Source organism: Rhinoderma darwinii, chromosome 10 (assembly GCF_050947455.1).
Source record: "Rhinoderma darwinii isolate aRhiDar2 chromosome 10, aRhiDar2.hap1, whole genome shotgun sequence".
NCBI lineage: Eukaryota > Metazoa > Chordata > Amphibia > Anura > Rhinodermatidae > Rhinoderma > Rhinoderma darwinii.
In genome coordinates this window covers 8,136,288-8,154,781 of record NC_134696.1, presented here as the reverse complement: position 1 = coordinate 8,154,781, position 18,494 = coordinate 8,136,288, and positions in this window count along the sequence as shown.

Sequence of the window (18,494 nt, the reverse complement as noted above, 5' to 3'; positions counted from 1 at the left end):
TAAATAAAAAACCCACTTTTTCCCCTTACAAACTGCTTTACTATTAAAAAAACTAAATAAAGTTAAAAAGTTACACATATTTGGTATCGCCGCGTCCGTAACGACCCCGACTATAAATCTATTACATTATTTAACCCGCACGGTGAACGTCGTAAAAAAATTAAATAAAAAACGACGGAAAAATTGCTGTTTTCTGTGAATCCTGACTTTAAAAAAATGTTATAAAAAGTGATCAAAAAGTCGCATCTACTTCAAAATGGTACCAATAAAAACTACAAGTCTTCCCGCAAAAAAAAAAAGCCCTCATACAACCGCATCGGTGAAAAAATAAAAACGTTACGGCTCTTCAAATATGGAGACACAAAAACAAATAATTTTGAAAAAAATGCGTTTTTAACTATACAAATTTGGTATCATTGCAATCGTAATAACCCGGAGAATAAACTTATTGTGTTATTTATAACGTAGATTTAGGACGCAAAAAAGTGTCGCGAAATTTCAGATTTTTTTCTATCTCCCCCCCCCCAAAAAAGTTAATAAATAAATAATATGTACCTCAAAATGGTGCTATTAAAAAATACAACTTGTCCCGCAAAAAAACAAGACCTTACACAGCTATGTCGACGCAAAAATAAAAAAGTTATAGCTCTTGGAATGCGACGATGGAAAAATGTAAAAAATGGCTTGGTCATTAACGTCTAAAATAGGTTGGTCATTAAGGGGTTAAACAGCGGGATGTGATCTAGTTCCATTCCCGGGATTTGAAGCGAGGTGTGAGCTGTATATCCCCCTTTCCCACTGTTCACAACACATTAGGGGAGATTTATCAAAACTGGTGCGAAGGAATAGTTGAGTAGTTGCCCATGACAACCAATCAGATTGCTTCTTTCATTTCAAAAGGCATCCTGAAAAAGGAGAGCTTGAACCTGATAAGTTGTTATGGGAAACCTTTCATTTGGACCAGTTTTTAAAAATCTCCCCATTAGGTTGGGTTCACACGACCACATTAACGTCCGTAATGGACGGACGTATTTCGGCCGGAAGTCCCGGACCGAACTCAGTGCAGGGAGCCGGGCTCCTAGCATCATAGTTATGTACGATGCTAGGAGTCCCTGCCTCTCTGTAGGACAACTGTCCTGTACTGTAATCATGTTTTCAGTACGGGACAGTAGTTCCACGGAGAGGCAGGGACTCCTAGCATCGTACATAACTATGATGCTAGGAGCCCGGCTCCCTGCACTGAGTTCGGTCCGGGACTTCCGGCCGAAATACGTCCGTCCATTACGGACGTTAATGTGGTCGTGTGAACCCAGCCTTACATACAGTATAAAGCGGCAAACCCCTGTAAGAGTCCAGTGGGTGGTCTCAACCATTGATTGACAGCCATCACTGTACAAGTGGGAATACAGAAATGGTTGCCAATCACCGAGTAGGACTACCCACTGGACTCAGAGATATACCCAGAATCTGCAACTATCACCTATCCACAGCATAGGTAATAATTGTCTGATCGTTAGGGGTCCCCATTGTTGGGACCCCCACCAACCGTGAGAACGGGGGTCAGGAAGAAAGCATGCTCTTGCCACTCCATTCAATGTCTAGGAGGCTGATGAGCGCTCAGCTGTTTCCGTCAGTTCAATAGACATTGAATGGAGCGGCGGGCGCATGCTCGACCGCTGCTCCCTTAAGCTCCTCGTCACTGCAGCGAGTAGGTATAGGGGGTACAAGGACCCTGTTCTCGTGATCGGTAAGCGTCCTAGTGGTGGGTAGGTGATAACTGTCCTGTGAATAGGTGATAATTTTCGATTCTGGTAAGACCAAAGTGAGCAGAGATTTATATAGATAAAATACAAGTTATCGTGAATCTTTTCCCACAAAGCTACATATCCATTTGCTCTGCTCCTCCTTCTCTATAACATGTTGCCTGAACATTGGACAATATGTACCACAGGACAAGAAATCATACATTAATTTAAAGAGGCTCTGTCACCACATTATAAGAAGTCTATCTCCTACATAATCTGATCGGCGCTGGAATGTAGATAACAGAAGTGGTTTTTATTTTGAAAAACGATCATTTTTGAGCAAGTTATGAGCTAGTTTAGATTTAGTTTCTTAATGCCCAACTGGGCGTGTTTTTACTTTTGACCAAGTGGGTGTTGTAAAGAAGTGTGTGAGGCTGACCAATCAGTGACCAATCAGTGTCATACACTTCTCATTGTTCCAGCCCAGATTCTTTCACGGCACAATCACACTGTGCTGTGGATCCTGCTGGGCTGGAACAATGAGAAGAGTATGACACTGATTGGTCACTGATTGGTCAGCCTCATACACTTCTTTACAACACCCACTTGGTCAAAAGTTTTTCGAGCATTGCTGTCATCTGCGGCCTGCGGGCCACCGTAGCTCCTTTAGGGAGAGGAGAGAGCAGGCCGAAGGAGTGTGTCAGCGCTCCTTCATGACATCCCAGAGCAGAGCTTATACTGCTCCGAGGAAGCCCCTGACATCACTGTCCATATATGGACAGTGATGTCAGGAGCAGAGCAGGAGTCCCAGGCAGAGTGCTAGTAGTGCTCTGCTCGGGACTCTGGCTCTGGCCTTGCCTCTGACATCACTGTACATATATAGGCTTCCCCAGAGTCCCGGAGCAGAGCCTATACTAGTACTCTTTTCTGAGACTCCGGTGTGTGTGCGTGCGTGCGTGCGTGCGTGCATGCATCACTATCTATAGGGGTGTGTGTGGCATTAACTACAGAGGGCACTGTGGCATCTACGGGGGGTGACACATTATCTAGAGGGAACTGTGGCATTATATAACGGGTGGCATTATCTACGGGCGAGTGTGTGGCGATATCTACAGAGGGCACTGTGGCACTATCTAAAAGGGGCTGCCCAATCTTGATATTCTTATGACTGCCAACTGAGCCACCAGACTGCATTTAGCGACACTTAAACTGGAAAACTGGATTGTTAAAATAAGCACGTGGAGTAAACTTCTATTAGGTTTAAACCTAGCGCTATTATAGTAATGTTGTATTATTATAGTAATGTAGTAGTGTCATAGTTGGAATAACTAATTTATTAACAATACTTTTGTATTGTATCAAATTTGAAAGTAATGCAGCCATCAACTTCACATTTTTTCTATGTGCGGCCCATTTATCAGGCCGAATTTGAGACCCCTGTCCTAAAGCCTTATAGAGTGTCTCTCTGTTCTGGCTCATAGAGGGGGCCCCGAGTGAGTGACCCACCCCCTCTAAGTCATCTATATGCTCTAATAGGGCATCTTCATAAAAAAAATCCTTGTTTACCCCTTCTCTTCCTGTGCCGCAATAGTGTCATGGTTGAGAAGCTGTTTGCACAAACTACTGTGTAATTACGGTGCAGTGTATCGGGGCATGCTGAGAGCTGTAGTTTTGCAACAGCTGGAGAGCCGCAGGTTGGGGAGCGCTGCTCTAGTTTAACATTAAACACAAGGCTCCCTGCTTGGTGTAAAGCCTCTTCACACCTACAATAAAAAAAAATTGCAATGGAAAAAAAAAGTGACAGCTAGATGTTACATGTTGGGCTATGTTCACATCTATGTTTGGAGGCTCCTTCGCAGAATCTGATAAATTTGTCGGAAAAGATTGCAAATTTTTTCAATCAAAATGATGGACCCCATTGTAAGTAAATGGGATCGGTCATGCGTCCCAGGTAGCCGGTACGTCACTGTTTCCGTTATAAACAGAGTTTGAGTCTGGGCACATGTTGTGCATTTTTGTTGCATTTTCACATCCATTTTTTTGTTTTAGTAAATAAACTTCCATGTTTTTCAATAGGATTTCATCAGCCATAACAAATATAGCCCACGTTAAAAACACAGTGTAAGGCCTCATGCACACGACCGTATTTTTTCCCACCCGTAAATACTGGCGTAAATACGGGTCCGGTGTCACAGGTATTCGACCCGTTTTGCACCAGTATTTACGGGCCCGTGCCTGTAAATATGGGTCCGGTGTCACCCGTATTCCACCCATATTTACGGGCACGTTTTTGGCGGCAAAATAGCACTGCACTAATCGGCAGCCCCTTCTCTCAATCAGTGCAGGATAGAGAGAAGGGACAGCCCTTTCTGTAATAAAAGTTAAAGAAATTCATACTTACCCGGCCGTTGTCTTGGTGACGCGTCCCTCTCTTCACATCCAGGCCGACATCCCTGGATGACGCGGCAGTCCATGTGACCGCTGCAGCCTATGATTGACCTGTGATTGGCTGCAGCGGTCACATGGGCTGAAACGTCATCCAGGGACGGCCAGGACGTCGGGCCGGATGTCGAGAGGGACGCGTCACCAAGGCAACGGCCGGGAGACCGGACTGGAGGAAGCAGGAAGTTCTCGGTAAGTATGAACGTCTTTTATTTTTATTTTTTACAGGTTACTCTTTATTCTGATCGGTAGTCACTGTCCAGGGTGCTGAAAGAATTACTGCCGATCAGTTAACTCTTTCAGCTCCCTGGACAGTGACTATTTACTGACGTCGCTTAGCAACGCTGCCGTAATGACGGGTGCACACATGTAGCCACCCGTCATTACGGGAGCTCCATAGACTTCTATGGACTGTCCGTGCCGTTATTACGGCCTGAAATAGGACATGTTCTATCTTTTTTTAACGGCATGGGCACCTTCCCGTAAGAAAACGGGAAGGTACCCGTGGCCAATAGAAGTCTATGAGCCCGTTATTACGGGTCGTAATTACGACCCGTAATAACGGGAGTTTTTACGGTCGTGTGCATGAGGCCTAAGGCCTCATGCACACGACCGTATTTTTTCCCACCCGTAAATACTGGCGTAAATACGGGTCCGGTGTCACACGTATTCGACCCGTTTTGCACCAGTATTTACGGACCCGTGCCCGTAAATACGGGTCCGGTGTCACCCGTATTTACGGGCACATTTTTGGCTGCAAAATAGCACTGCACAAATCGGCAGCCCCTTCCCTCTAAGTGCAGGATGGAAAGAAGGGACAGCCCTTTCTGTAAATTAAAGAAATTCATACTTACCCGGCCGTTGTCTTGGTGACGCGTCCCTCTCTTCACATCCAGCCCGACTTCCCTGGATGACGCGGCAGTCCATGTGACCGCTGCAGCCTGTGATTGATCTGTGATTGGCTGAAGCGGTCACATGGGCGGAAACGTCATCCAGGGATGCGTCACCAAGGCAACGGCCGGGAGACCGGACTGGAGGAAGCAGGAAGTTCTCGGTAAGTATGAACGTCTATTTTTTTTTACAGGTTGCTCTATATTCTGATCGGAATTCACTGTCCAGGGTGCTGAAAGAGTTACTGCCGATCAGTTAACTCTTTCAGCACCCTGGACAGTGACTATTTGCTGACGTCGCCTAGCAACGCTGCCGTAATGACGGGTGCACACACGTAGCAACCCGTCATTACGGGAGCTCCATAGACTTCTATGGGCTGCCCGTGCCGTTATTACGGCCTGAAATAGGACATGTTCTATTTTTTTCAACGGCACGGGCACCTTCCCGTAAGAAAACGGGAAGGTACCCGTGGCCAATAGAAGTCTATGTGCTCGTTATTACGGGTCGTAATTACGACCCGTAATAACGGGAGTTTTTACGGTCGTGTGCATGAGGCCTAACCCCAGCCTAGGGGCTTGTTCACATGGCGGATTTTGCATGGCGAGCCCCGCCGAAAACTATTCCGGACGACGGCAGGAAGATTCCTCCCTCCCATTGAAATCGGAGGTTCGGGCGGAATCTGCCCGAAGAAGATCGAGCAGGACGCTTCTTTTTCCCCCCAGCTGAAACAATGAGGTAGCAGGAATAAGCGTCCGACACCCATTGAAATGAATTGGAGGCGGAACTTTGCGGCGGAACCCGCCGCAAAGTTCCTTTATGTGAACATGCTCTAAAGCGCCATGCACAATACCGTACCCATAACGACCCGTAATTACGGGCATGGCCGTCCACATTTACGGGCCGTGCTCCCATTATAAATTATAGGAGCACGGTCCGTAAAATAAAAAAAATAGGACATGTCCTATTTCTTCCGGAACGTTTCACGGCACAGACACCTTCCCGTAAGTATACGGGAAGGTGTCCGTCGGCCATAGAAATGAATGGGTCCGTAATTACGGGCGATATTACGGTCGTGTGCATGGGGCCTAAGAGTGCTTTTCCAAGGTCAGAATTCCTGGCCGGTAAACGAGCGCCAATCGACGATACAGCACGTCGATCGTTATCTCCATTTACATGCAGCAATGATTGGAACGTATGGGGACGATGATTGTTAATATGATCACTCGTCCTAATAGTTTGCCTTACGTTACACGAGATGTGCTGCCGACGAGCGGCCATTTTCTCGGCCGCATCAAAGATACTTCCGAAAAACGAGCATTTATCAATGATTGGGAATGATCGTTCGTATGATGATTGGCCGGTGTAAAAAGGCTTTTAGGCTTATGTATGAAGACTAGAATATTTTAGCAATTTGCATTATAGCCTTGCACTCAGCAACGCAAACAAAAAAAAAAACACTTCAAACTGTAAGGCCCTGTTCACACTGAGTTTGATGCAGAAACCGCGTCGGAATCAGCGCCAAATAATGCCCCATATCTCCTCCCATTTATTTCAATGGGAGTCTGAGGCGTTCTTTTTCCTGAGCAGTTTTAATCCGCTCATGGTATAAAAAAATAGCGACATGTCCTTTCTTGAAGCGTTTTCCGTCTCATTGAAATCAACGTGAGACAAAAAAAAAATGCTGCGAACGGCTAAGGCCGTTTTTGACGCAGTCTTTGGCAAAAAACGCTTGCGGTTTTTCCCTTTGTCTGGTGAACGTCTGTGGTACAAAACCACTTCAAAAAGCTGATTTTTCCAGACAGAGTTTTCTGCCTGCAAAGTACACTGTGTGAACTGACCCTATAAGTGGGAAATTAAATTATTAAAAAGAAAATCGTTTTTAAAGCTGCGGTTTGTATCTGTGGAGAATACAAAAATAAAATATCAATATTATACACAGAAGCATCCGGGCACCCGGCGGCTAACTATCTATTACAGCTTTGCCTCCAAATGTGGAGGATTGCGGGGGCAGGGCGAATGGAAAACCATCAAACAAGCTGCATTTACCTCAGTACACATGACTGTCTGGAAACAATGGCAGCACGAACTAGTTGAATCTAATCAGTGCCGCCGTTACGCGACCCACCGCCTATGTTCCCGCGCTTTACCTCAGCCGCACTCATGCCCGCTTAGTGAAGCGCTCGCCCGTCGCCTGCCACCATTGGCTGACATATTATCCAATCAGACGTAAGAACGTTGAGTAAAGTCGCTTCTCATTGGCTGCATTGCCCGGGTTAGTTGTTAGTGCGGATCCTTGCTTATTATCCATCAGCTTGTTACTAGGAAGAAATGTATTGCTAATTATAATAAAAAGTAGAGGCGTGGCTATTACAACCAATAAGATTGCAGCTTTTCCAGCTCTTAATTCTGTGAAAAACAACAACATAGAATCTGATTGGTTGCTATGGGTGACTACTGCTTTACATTAGGTTTTATAATTCTCCACCTGGCCCACAATTAAACAATAGTGTTGCCCATAGCAACCTGCAATTTTATAGGTTATACCAGGAAATATGTAGTGCATTATCCCTAGTGCAGGGTCTGAGGGACCGGAGCATGACAGAGATTTTAAGAACAATAATTAGAGAATTCTTGTGTCATGCACCGCCCCCTCAGGCCCTGCACAAGGGTTCCTTAAAAAAACAGGTCTTGTTGCCCAAAAAAACGAGGAGCACTAAATAAGTTTTCCCTGGAGTGTTTTGTCTACCTTTAAGAGGGATCAAGGAGCAAAAAGATTTTTATCCATAATCAAGACTATTCGCAAAGTTGCTTCATTTCTTTTTAATTTTACATGGATATATCATTTAAACCTGCCATACACATTACTGTATACAGACTGCGTATCTAAACATGCGCATACTGGCATCTACGGTGATCAGAACGAGATACCTAGCAGCACTCTGTATGTGGTAGAGGAAATAATGCAAATGATTATGGCGAGGGCTACACGGCGACGTTGGCTGCGACAGAGGTCACGAGCCCAAAGACCGCTCTGTCGCCCTGCGTACATCGCAGTAATGTAAGTGAACGTGGCTGGTTTGGGACCTGCAAAAAAACGCGACTTTAACGTTCGCAAGAAATCCCAAAAGTTTGGATTTCGTGCGACGGCCATAGCAACACGGTCACATTTACTTACATTACCGCGATGTACGCAAGGGAACACGTGATCTGTGTCGCAGCCAACATCGCGTGTAGCCCTAGCCTAAAATGATTTACCTATAACATACGGGAATGAGCGAACACAAGAAGCCTTTGCGCGTGACTTGACCGCAGATGAATAGATGTAGCAGAGCTGAATTTGTTAACTATTTTATGCGGTGTGATAATGCAGCAAAGTAGATAACATCATATCACGATGAGTTGTGGCTAATGACAAACTCAGCTCTGCTACATCGGTATTTATGGTTACTTTTCAGATCTGAAATGCAGCGTATACGGCAGAAACGGACACCAGGCTTTGCCTTTTCATCTTAAAGTCAGAACGCTGCCCATATGTCCGTCTGTCACTAAAGGGTTTGCACTGTGAAGCATTTCCGTGGCCGGTATAATTTTAGAAGCGTAACCTGAAGTGCAGAGCTGGGACCGGCCTCCCTGCAGCACCATCCCGCGTAACGTTCCAACTCAATCATTATAACTTCTGTCCACATTAATGATCACAAGTTAAATCATCTCCCAATGTTCATATTAAACGTGTCCTCTGTAATTAATGTGGGACTTCTTTACATGAGCTCGTAGCCCAGACTGTTAAAGGGGAACGACCGCACATTCTTTTTAATAAGAGATTGCCCTTCCTGAGAGTCAGATTAATATACCATAAAGCGTAATCCCGCAGTTTTCTGCCGTGTCGGTAAAATAGGACAGGGAAGGATCAGAAATCTCATGCATGCAGGAATAACAGTGTCATTTATGAATATTTCACTGATAACATTCAGTCTTGTGTTTTATAACAATGCTCCTTTATAACACACTCAGTCACCGACTAAGGCTTCTTTCACATCTGCATCAGGGCTCCGTTCTGGCGTTCCTTCGGCGCTTCCCGCGAAAACGGAGCCCTGACAAACAAATACCATAGGTTTCCGTTTGCATCACCATTGATTTCAATGGTGACGGATCCGGTGCCAATGGTTTCCGTTTGTCTCAGTTGTGTAAGGGTTCCGTCCTTTTGACGGAATGAATAGCGCAGTAGACTACAGTATTGATTCCGTCACGACGACGGAACCCTTGCACAATTTGGACAAGTAGAAACCATTGGCACCGGATCCGTCACCATTGAAATCAATGGTGATGCAAACGGACACCTATGGTTTTTGTTTCAGTCAGGGTTCCGTTTTCACGGGGAGCCCTGACGCAGATGTGAACAAAGCCTTAACTAGTCTATGAACCATAGATATAACACTGCCACCTACAATGTTATAAAAAATTACAAAAAAATTGGGGCAGCGCTAAAATTAGTTCCAGTTGTTTCTTAGAAACAGGAGAAGACGGGTGACTATACCGGATCTCCTTGGTTTGGTGTGACCAGTGTTGTCACTTGAAGGGGCATTCCTATCAGACATCTATGGAATATCCAAGTGCGGCCATCCCTCAATTCTCTGCCCGGTTGTGGAGATAGATGCGGGTCTTATTGACCCACACTTATCAGAAATGTATGGCGTATTCTAGGGCTCATGTACCCGGCAGCATTACGGCGCTGTTTTGTAATGGGGCTTTCATAGACGTCCGTGAGCCCTCTTCTGCATCTCAAAAATTTCCTAAAAAAGGCCTGTGGAGGTTTTTTCTATCAGATTCTGTACGAACGCAACATAAAAAAATAGTGGCATGCTCCATGAGATGAAGGCGTAAGAAAGTGGTGCTTCTAGGGGAGCGACATGTAGTCCGACAGAGCCTATACAACAGTGCATGGAGGCTGCACGTCTCCGTACTAAAGAACCCTGCGGCCTCCATGCACTGCTGTGAAAGTTACTATTGCAATTTTTCTTTTTCAAAAAGTTCAGCTGGGTTCTCCGGCCCACGTAGGCAGCTGCAGTACTTTACAACCAGATCCCACTCCCACAATGCAGTGAAAAACGGTTTTCAGGGCACAATGTTTCTATCATAATGCAGAATGCACCGTGTCCCAATTTTATCACAGATTTTGAGCAGTTGTCTCCATTGACTTCGGTGGGGAAAAACACCCAATTAAAACTGCAGAATCACAATTAGAATTTTCCATACAAGAATGTTTTTCTATAGCGGTTGTTTCCACTTTTTTGGTATGCTTTCTGCTGCACCATAACGGACAAGTGTGTAGGTGCTCTTATAGGGACACTAAGCGTTCACCATATTGATTGCCATATGGTACAAGGCAGGATCAAAGAGGTGGCGACCATTGACTTGGACCTAGATGCCTTTTTTAATGTATAAGCTTCTTAAGCTGGCCAATCACATTAGATGTATGTCGGCCGAACCTACCGACCCGGCGGGTCCCGCTGACCATCTAATGGGAATGGCGACATCCCGACAGCAGATGTCGGGAAAGAGTTGGGCATATTGATCCTTTTGTTTGTTAGTAGATAAGCCGCTGCCAGAGGAGACTGGTAGCGGCTTACTCCCTATTGAGAACACATGCGCACCCGGCCGAGCCGAGCATGCATACGTACGGGGTAGTCGGGAGGAACAGGTTAGTTTGACCAACAGTTATCTAAAGTGTATGGCCAGAATTGGAGTGGATAAATGGCGACAGATATAACCAACAAAGTTTGTATTGTTTTATTTCTCCAGTCCTGGTCCAATTGATATTAGATCTCATGCACTTGACCTCATTACACATCCCTGTTGTACGGATCCAAAATAAAGCACCCATGGAAATGTATAGGCCCATATTACACATACCGTAATCATGGCATGTTCCATCGCATACTGTATTACACAAATATTCTCCCCTACAAGCTTCTAGGAGAGAATAACTAGTAACAAGCCGAATACAGAATTTAGCTTTGGGTGTGAATGGAGAAGAAAATATCCTACAATTCCAAATACAAGATAAATAAATCAAAGTATTTACGCAGTTGTACATGTAGAATTATTCTGTAAAATATTGTAACGTGGCATTCTCTAAGCAATATCGCCATCAGGACATTTTACATAAAACCGTCCATAACATTCTGTAAAAACGCTTTACCTGACACTTTCTGCGGCCTGGACTGATATTCTTTGCATTTTACCCTACAAGGTAAAAACAAGGAAACTGCTCTGGATACAGAATTATAAAACGAAGCTAAGTTCTGGAGAGCAGCACGCGCCTCCGAATATCCCGATACATGGAAACATAGATATTTACGGCTGACATAAACGACGCTTTGTTGTAATTTCCCGCTGATATAATGCAGGCTCTTACAATGTGTAGGTGAGATGACACGTGGTAGCCGTTTTTGTTAGTAGCGATATTTGCACATTTCCATCCACTGTTTACATCGGCTGCTAAAAGCTTTACGTAGTGTTTATGCAGAATTGACAAAAGTGTCACCTATCTTTGAACATATCTGACATTTTGGTAAATCTTCAGCAGGAGTCTTCGCCTAGTTCACAGTTTTTTTGGCGCGGTTTTTTAAACGGAAACCGCGGCAAAAAACTGCTGAAATCTCCTCACATTGATTTCAATGGGAGGCAGAGAAGTGTTTTTTTTCCTGCGAGCGGAAAAAAATGCTTGCGGGAAAAAGCAGCGTCATGCCCTTTCTTCTGGTGTTTCCGCCTTTGACCTCCCAGTGACATCAATGGGAGGCAGAGAAAGCACTTTTCAGAGGGTTTTGGCCGCGGCCGAAATACGCCGCAAAGAAAGCGGCAAAGAGAGCGCAGGCAGGTCAAAATCTGCAGGAAAAAAAAAAACTGTGTGAACAGGGCCTTCTTCTCCATACAATACTTTCATTTACGCATTTTATACATGATTACAGTCCGTACAGTAAATGAATAGACTTATATGAAGGCCACAATAAGACTCATTATAGCAGATCACGTCTGTACTTATAGTAGAAAAATTGCTATAGCAATAAAATACTGTGTTTAAAGGAACACTCCAGGGAAAACTGAGGGGGTGCAGCATGAGACACTTTGATATTCTTTAAAACCGTGTCATGCCCCTCAGGCCCTGTACGAGGCATAACACTGTGTATGGTTTTACCTGGGGTTTTCCTTTAAATTTCCAATGGGTTACAGACAGGAAAACGAAGTCCTCGACCACCTCTCTGCCTCGATGTGGCATCTGGAAGCCACCTCATCTGGCAGATGGGGGTTGAGAGTGCCCCTGTCCTCACAATTGTGAAGGGTCTTAACGTGGAACCCCCACCTATTAGACATTTGTGGCATATCCTGAATCTATGAATGCATATGGTGGGGAAAACCGCTTCAAAAGGGTTCTCCAAGCATTTTATATTGATGGTCTATCCTTTAGTATAGCTCATCAATATCTGATTGTTAAGGGGTCAACTCTTGGCGCCCCTGCCGATCAGCTGACTAAAGGGGCCATGGCAGGGATCGCCCCGGTCTCTTCAAATTTTACCAGGCACATCGTCGTACACATCCGTAGCAGCTGCCTGGGATTGTAGTTGACTTGAATGAAACCATTAATTTATAAAGCCGGGGCCCCTTCAGTGAGCTGATCGGCGGTTATGCTGGGAGTTGGACCCCCACCGATCTGATACTGGTGACCAGGGCCAGACTGAGACAAAAAACCAGCCCTAGCGCACAAAGCCCCCCAGTCACAGCACACAGCGCACGTCGATCGATTCGGTCCAAAGTGATTTCTGTTGAATTCCAGATTACCGCACAGGTGAAAATGCGTTCTGGTGGAGCAGCGAGCGCACAGCTTATGTGCTCAACATTCAGATTTCCCCCTTCCCCATAGAGCAAAACCTACGGGGTGATAGAACATGATACTTTATTGGGTGATAAGTATATTGCTGAAATCTGCAATAATGTTCTGTAAAAGAGAACTGGTTCGGCTGCATAAGTAACTTTCTTATGCAGCAACCTCCTCACTACACTGCTGCCTCCCAGCAAGGTATCCTCTCAGACAAGGCCACACTTCAGGATATGAACCAGGGTCCACACAGAAGACACTGATTAAGCACCAGGCCACCAGCTCAGGTTGATCCCTGAGCTTTCTTATTGTCAGACCAAATGTAAACATCACTTCCAGCAGGAATAAGAACATGTCATCTTAGGAAGAATTTGTTGCAAACCGTTGAAAGCAGAGGTAGCGCACTGGTAAAGATCTCTGTTAATAAACTTGAGGTGTGAGCACTATGTGAGTTCTATCACCAGGATCTCCAGCCTTAAAAGTTGTTAACCCCCAAGCCACCATGCTGTCATGTCCCAGTGTCAACAAAAGGTTTTTCTTCTTGAAGGTCCGATTACCCATCCTTAAAAAGGGGTGAAAATAAGTGTCCTTGTAAAGCTGCCGTGCAGCTAGCTCACAGCTTGCGTGATCCAAGTTGCGCACAGGAATCACTTCTGTACAATGTGGGTTCTAACCCCCATGTTGTCCTCCTGGTAACCTTGGGCTGCTCCCTCTTTCCCAAAGTGCTGCCTATGAAGGGATGGATTCTGATACCTGTTTGAGTGATGAGTATATTGCTGAAATCTGCAATAATCTACTATATAAATAGAGCTGTCTCAAAAGAGACAGCTGCATAAGTAACTTTCTTTACATAATTAAGTTTCTTATGCAACAACAATCTAACCACTGCCTCCACACCACTATAAACACCACTCAGCAGAGTACCCTTTTAGAGAAAGCCACAATTAGGATTTGAACCAGGGTCCACACAGAGGACACTCCCCATTTAGGGTGCAGCTTAAGCACCAGACCACCAGCTCAGGTTGATCTCTGGGCTTTCTTATTGATCCCATAAGACCAAATGTAATCATTACTTCCAGCAGGAATAAGAACATTTCATCTTTGGAAGAATTTGTGGCCAGCTCTCAACAGCAGAGGTAGTGCACTGGTAATGGTCTCTGCTGATGAATTAGAGGAGTCAGGAAGATGTGGGTTTTATCCCCAGGATCTCCTCCTTGTGTCTCAGTTTTCAAAGTCTTTCACCAGTGCAGGTTCACAAGGCAAGGCATCCTTTTGTCGGAAAACAGTCACCAAGCACAAGCAACAAACTTGTATAAGCGAGGAGACCGCCACCTACCACACAAGCAGCATGCTCTGAACCTAGGGACATGGGCTAACTTCTTAGAAAACCAGTCCTAGGCACCTAAGCCCCAAGCCACCACCCGGTCATACTGCCCCCCCCTCCTCCACAATGTGATCTAAAGTTTTTCTTGTTAAAGGTCCAATTACCCTTTTTTAAAAGAGGTGAAAAATGTGTCCTTTTAAAGCTGCCATGCAGCTAGCTCAAAGCTTGCGTGATCCGAGTGGAGCAGAGGAATCACTTCTGTACAATGTGGGTTCTAACCCCCAAGTTGTCCTCTTGGTGACCTTGGGCTGCTCCCCCTTTCCCAAAGCACCACCTATGGAGGGATGGATTATGATACCGGTTTGAGTGATGAGTATATTGCTGAAATCTGCAATAATCTACTATATAAGCTGCATAAGTAACTTCCTTCATATCAGTAACTTTCTTATGCAGCAACAATCTCACTGTGCTGCCTCCAAACTACTATAAACACCACCCGGCAGAGTTCCCTTTTAGACAAGGCCACCCATCAGGATTTCAACCAGGGGCTGCACAAAAGACACTCACTGTTTAGGGTGCAGCTTAAAGAGGCTCTGTCACCAGATTTTGCAACCCCTATCTGCTATTGCAGCAGATCGGCGCTGCAATGTAGATTACAGTAACGTTTTTATTTTTAAAAAACGAGCATTTTCGGCCAAGTTATGACCATTTTTGTATTTATGCAAATGAGGCTTGCAAAAGTCCAAGTGGGGGCGTGTTTAAAAGTAAAAGTCCAAGTGGGCGTGTATTATGTGCGTACATCGGGGCGTTTTTACTACTTTTACTAGCTGGGCGTTCTGACGAGAAGTATCATCCACTGCTCTTCAGAACGCCCAGCTTCTGGCAGTGCAGACACAGCCGTGTTCTCGAGAGATCACGCTGTGTCGTCACTCACAGGTCCTGCATCGTGTCAGACGAGCGAGGACACCGGCACCAGAGGCTACAGTTGATTCTGCAGCAGCATCGGCGTTTGCAGGTAAGTAGCTACATCGACTTACCTGCAAACGCCGATGCTGCTGCAGAATCAACTGTAGCCTCTGGTGCCGATGTGTCCTCGCTCGTCTGACACGATACAGGACCTGTGAGTGACGACACAGCGTGATCTCTCGAGAACACGGCTGTGTCTGCACTGCCAGAAGCTGGGCGTTCTGAAGAGAAGTGGATGATACTTCTCGTCAGAACGCCCAGCTAGTAAAAGTAGTAAAAACGCCCCCATGTACACACATAATACACGCCCACTTGGACTTTTACTTTAAACACGCCCACTTGGACTTTTGCAAGCCTCATTTGCATAAATATAAAAATGGTCATAACTTGGCCAAAAATGCTCGTTTTTTAAAAATAAAAACGTTACTGTAATCTACATTGCAGCGCCTATCTGCTGCAATAGCAGATAGGGGTTGCAAAATCTGGTGACAGAGCCTCTTTAAGCACCAGACCACCAGCTCAGGTTGATCTCTGGGATTTCTTATTGTTCCCATAATACGAAATGTAATCGTCACTTCCAGCAGGAATAAGAAGATGTCATCTTTGGAATAATTTGCAGCCATCTCTCGACACCAGAAGTATTGCACCCAATGAAAGGAAAACTACTTAAGAAGGACGTTCCACATTATTAAGCAGGCCACAGGTTTCAAGCAATATGGGAAAGTAAAAGGATCTCTCTGCTGCCGAAAAGAGTGCAATACTTTGGACAAGGTATGAAAACATTGGATATTTCAAGAAAAGATTTGTGGCTGATTCAGCACACAGACGGGTTCATTCAGATAAAGGCATAATGAGGAAGGTTTCTGCCAGACAAATTAATAGGATTAGTGGAGCAGCTGCTAAAATGCCATTGCAAAGCAGCAAACAGGTATTTGAAGCCACTGGTGCCTCTCGAGTCCCGCAAACTTCAAGGTGTAGGATCCTCCAGAGGTTTGCAAGTGTGCATAAAGCTATTATTTGGCCACCCCTAAACAATGCTCACAAGCAGAAGCGGTCGCAGTGGGCTCAGAAATACATGAAGACTAATTTTCAAACCGTGTTGTTTACTTATGAGTGCCGTGCAACCCTGGATGGTCCAGATGGATGGAATAGTGGGTGGTTGGTGAATGGCCACCATGTCCCAACAAGGCTGTGACATCAGCAAGGAGGTGGCCGAGTCTTGTTTTTGGCTGGAATCGTGGGGAGAGAGCTGTTAGGCCCCTTTAGGGTCCCTGACGGTGTGAAAATGACCTCTGCAAAGTACATAGAGTTTATGACTGACCACTTTCTTCCATGGTACAAAAAGAACCGTGCCTGCCGTAGCAAAATTATCTTCAAGCATGACAATGCACCATCTCATGCTGCAAAGAATACCTCTGTGTCATTGGCTGCTATGGGCATAAAAGAAGAGAAACGCATGTTCCCCTGACCTCAACCCTATTGAGAACCTTTGGAGCATCCTCAAGCAAAATATCTATGAGGGTGGGAGGCAGATTACATCAAAACAGAAGCTCTGGGAGGTTATTCTGACATCCTGCAAAGATATTCAAGCAGAAACTGTCCAAATACTCACAAATTCAATGGATGCAAGAATTGTGAAGGTGATATCAGAGAAGGGGTCCTATGTTAACATGTAACTTGGCCTGTTAAGTTTTTTTTGATTGAAAGAGCTTTTGATTTATGTAAATATGACCTCCTGATGCTGCAAATTCAACAAATTACCATTTTAGTCTCTTTACAACCTTTACAATGTTTTGATCTCTGTTGTGCATAATAATCTGAAACAGTGCATTCTGAGTTTTTTACTTCTAAAAAAAATTCTGTTATCATTAGGAGATTTGTTCAATAAAATTAGCATTATACTCCAACGGATGATGGCTTGAAGATTATACGGACTGTCATTTGCATAGACTATTTAGGGAAAATGAGCGAAAAATAACATTTGCATAATAATTTGGAATGCGGTGTAAGGAGTGAGGAATGTGTAGGTTCTATCTCTGGGATCTTCTCCTTGAAGGCCTTTCACCAGTGCAGGTTCACAAGGCGAGACATCCTTTTAAAATAGAAATGCATTGCCCTGTTGAGTGTCAGCCGATTGCCAAAATTGTTGTCACCCTTAAGCACAAGCAGCAAACTCGTATAAGTAAGGAGAACGCCACCTACCACACAAGCTTCGAACCCAGACCCAGGCACATGGGCGAAATCCAAAGTAAACCTGGCTTAAGCCCCAAGCCACTGCGTGGTCATGCCCCAATGTGATCTAAAGTTTCTCTCCATGAAAGTCCGCTCACCTTTTTTATTTTTTATTTAAAGGGAATGTGTTGCCAGAAAAACAGGTTTTGTTTTTTTTTAGTTAAACAGTTAGTGTATAGGTGATTAAACATTGTTCTAATTTTTTTTATTTTTTCCACGAGTCAGGAAATATTATAAATTGGATTCAATTTATAATATTTCCCAGCACTGGTCACTAGATGGAGCAATTCCCAAAATTGCAGCATTGCATGTGGTAAAGCAACCACATTGCTTTATGCTGCAAAATTGGGAAAAAATCCCTCGCTCTAGTGAGCTCTCAGAATCCCCCCCCTCCTTTATCCTGGCTAGTGCCGGGAGAAACGAGGGGTTTGAACGGTCTAACCTCCTACACTGTGTGTCGCCATTTTTTGAGCGAACACACAGTGTAGAATGTTTACATACACTAGTAAAACACACTGAAACACGCACATACATAGAAATCACTTACCTGCTCCAGTCGCCGTCGCTCCCTCCGGTCCGTCCGCTCCGTCTGCTGCCGCTGCTCCATGTGCACAAGTCCGGAAGCCGCGACCGGAAGTAGTAATCTTACTGCCTGGCGGCGACTTCCGGTCCACAGGAAAATGGCGCCGGACGGCGCGCATTTCAAATCGGACTGTGTGGGAGCGGCGCATGCGCCGTTCCCACACACACGGCGTACACCAAAGTGGATGGAACGGGCCCCGTTCGCAGTCCCTATGGGACTGGAGCTGCCGTATTCCATGTCTGTATGTGTCGTTAATCGACACATACAGAAATGGAAAAAAAAATGGCAGCCCCCATAGGGAAGAAAAAGTGTAAAAATAGAAAAAAGTAACACACAAATACACAAATAAATATAAACGTTTTTAATAAAACCCTAACATAAAACAGACATTAAAAAAAAAAATTTGGTGACACTGTTCCTTTAAGGAGGTGAAAAATA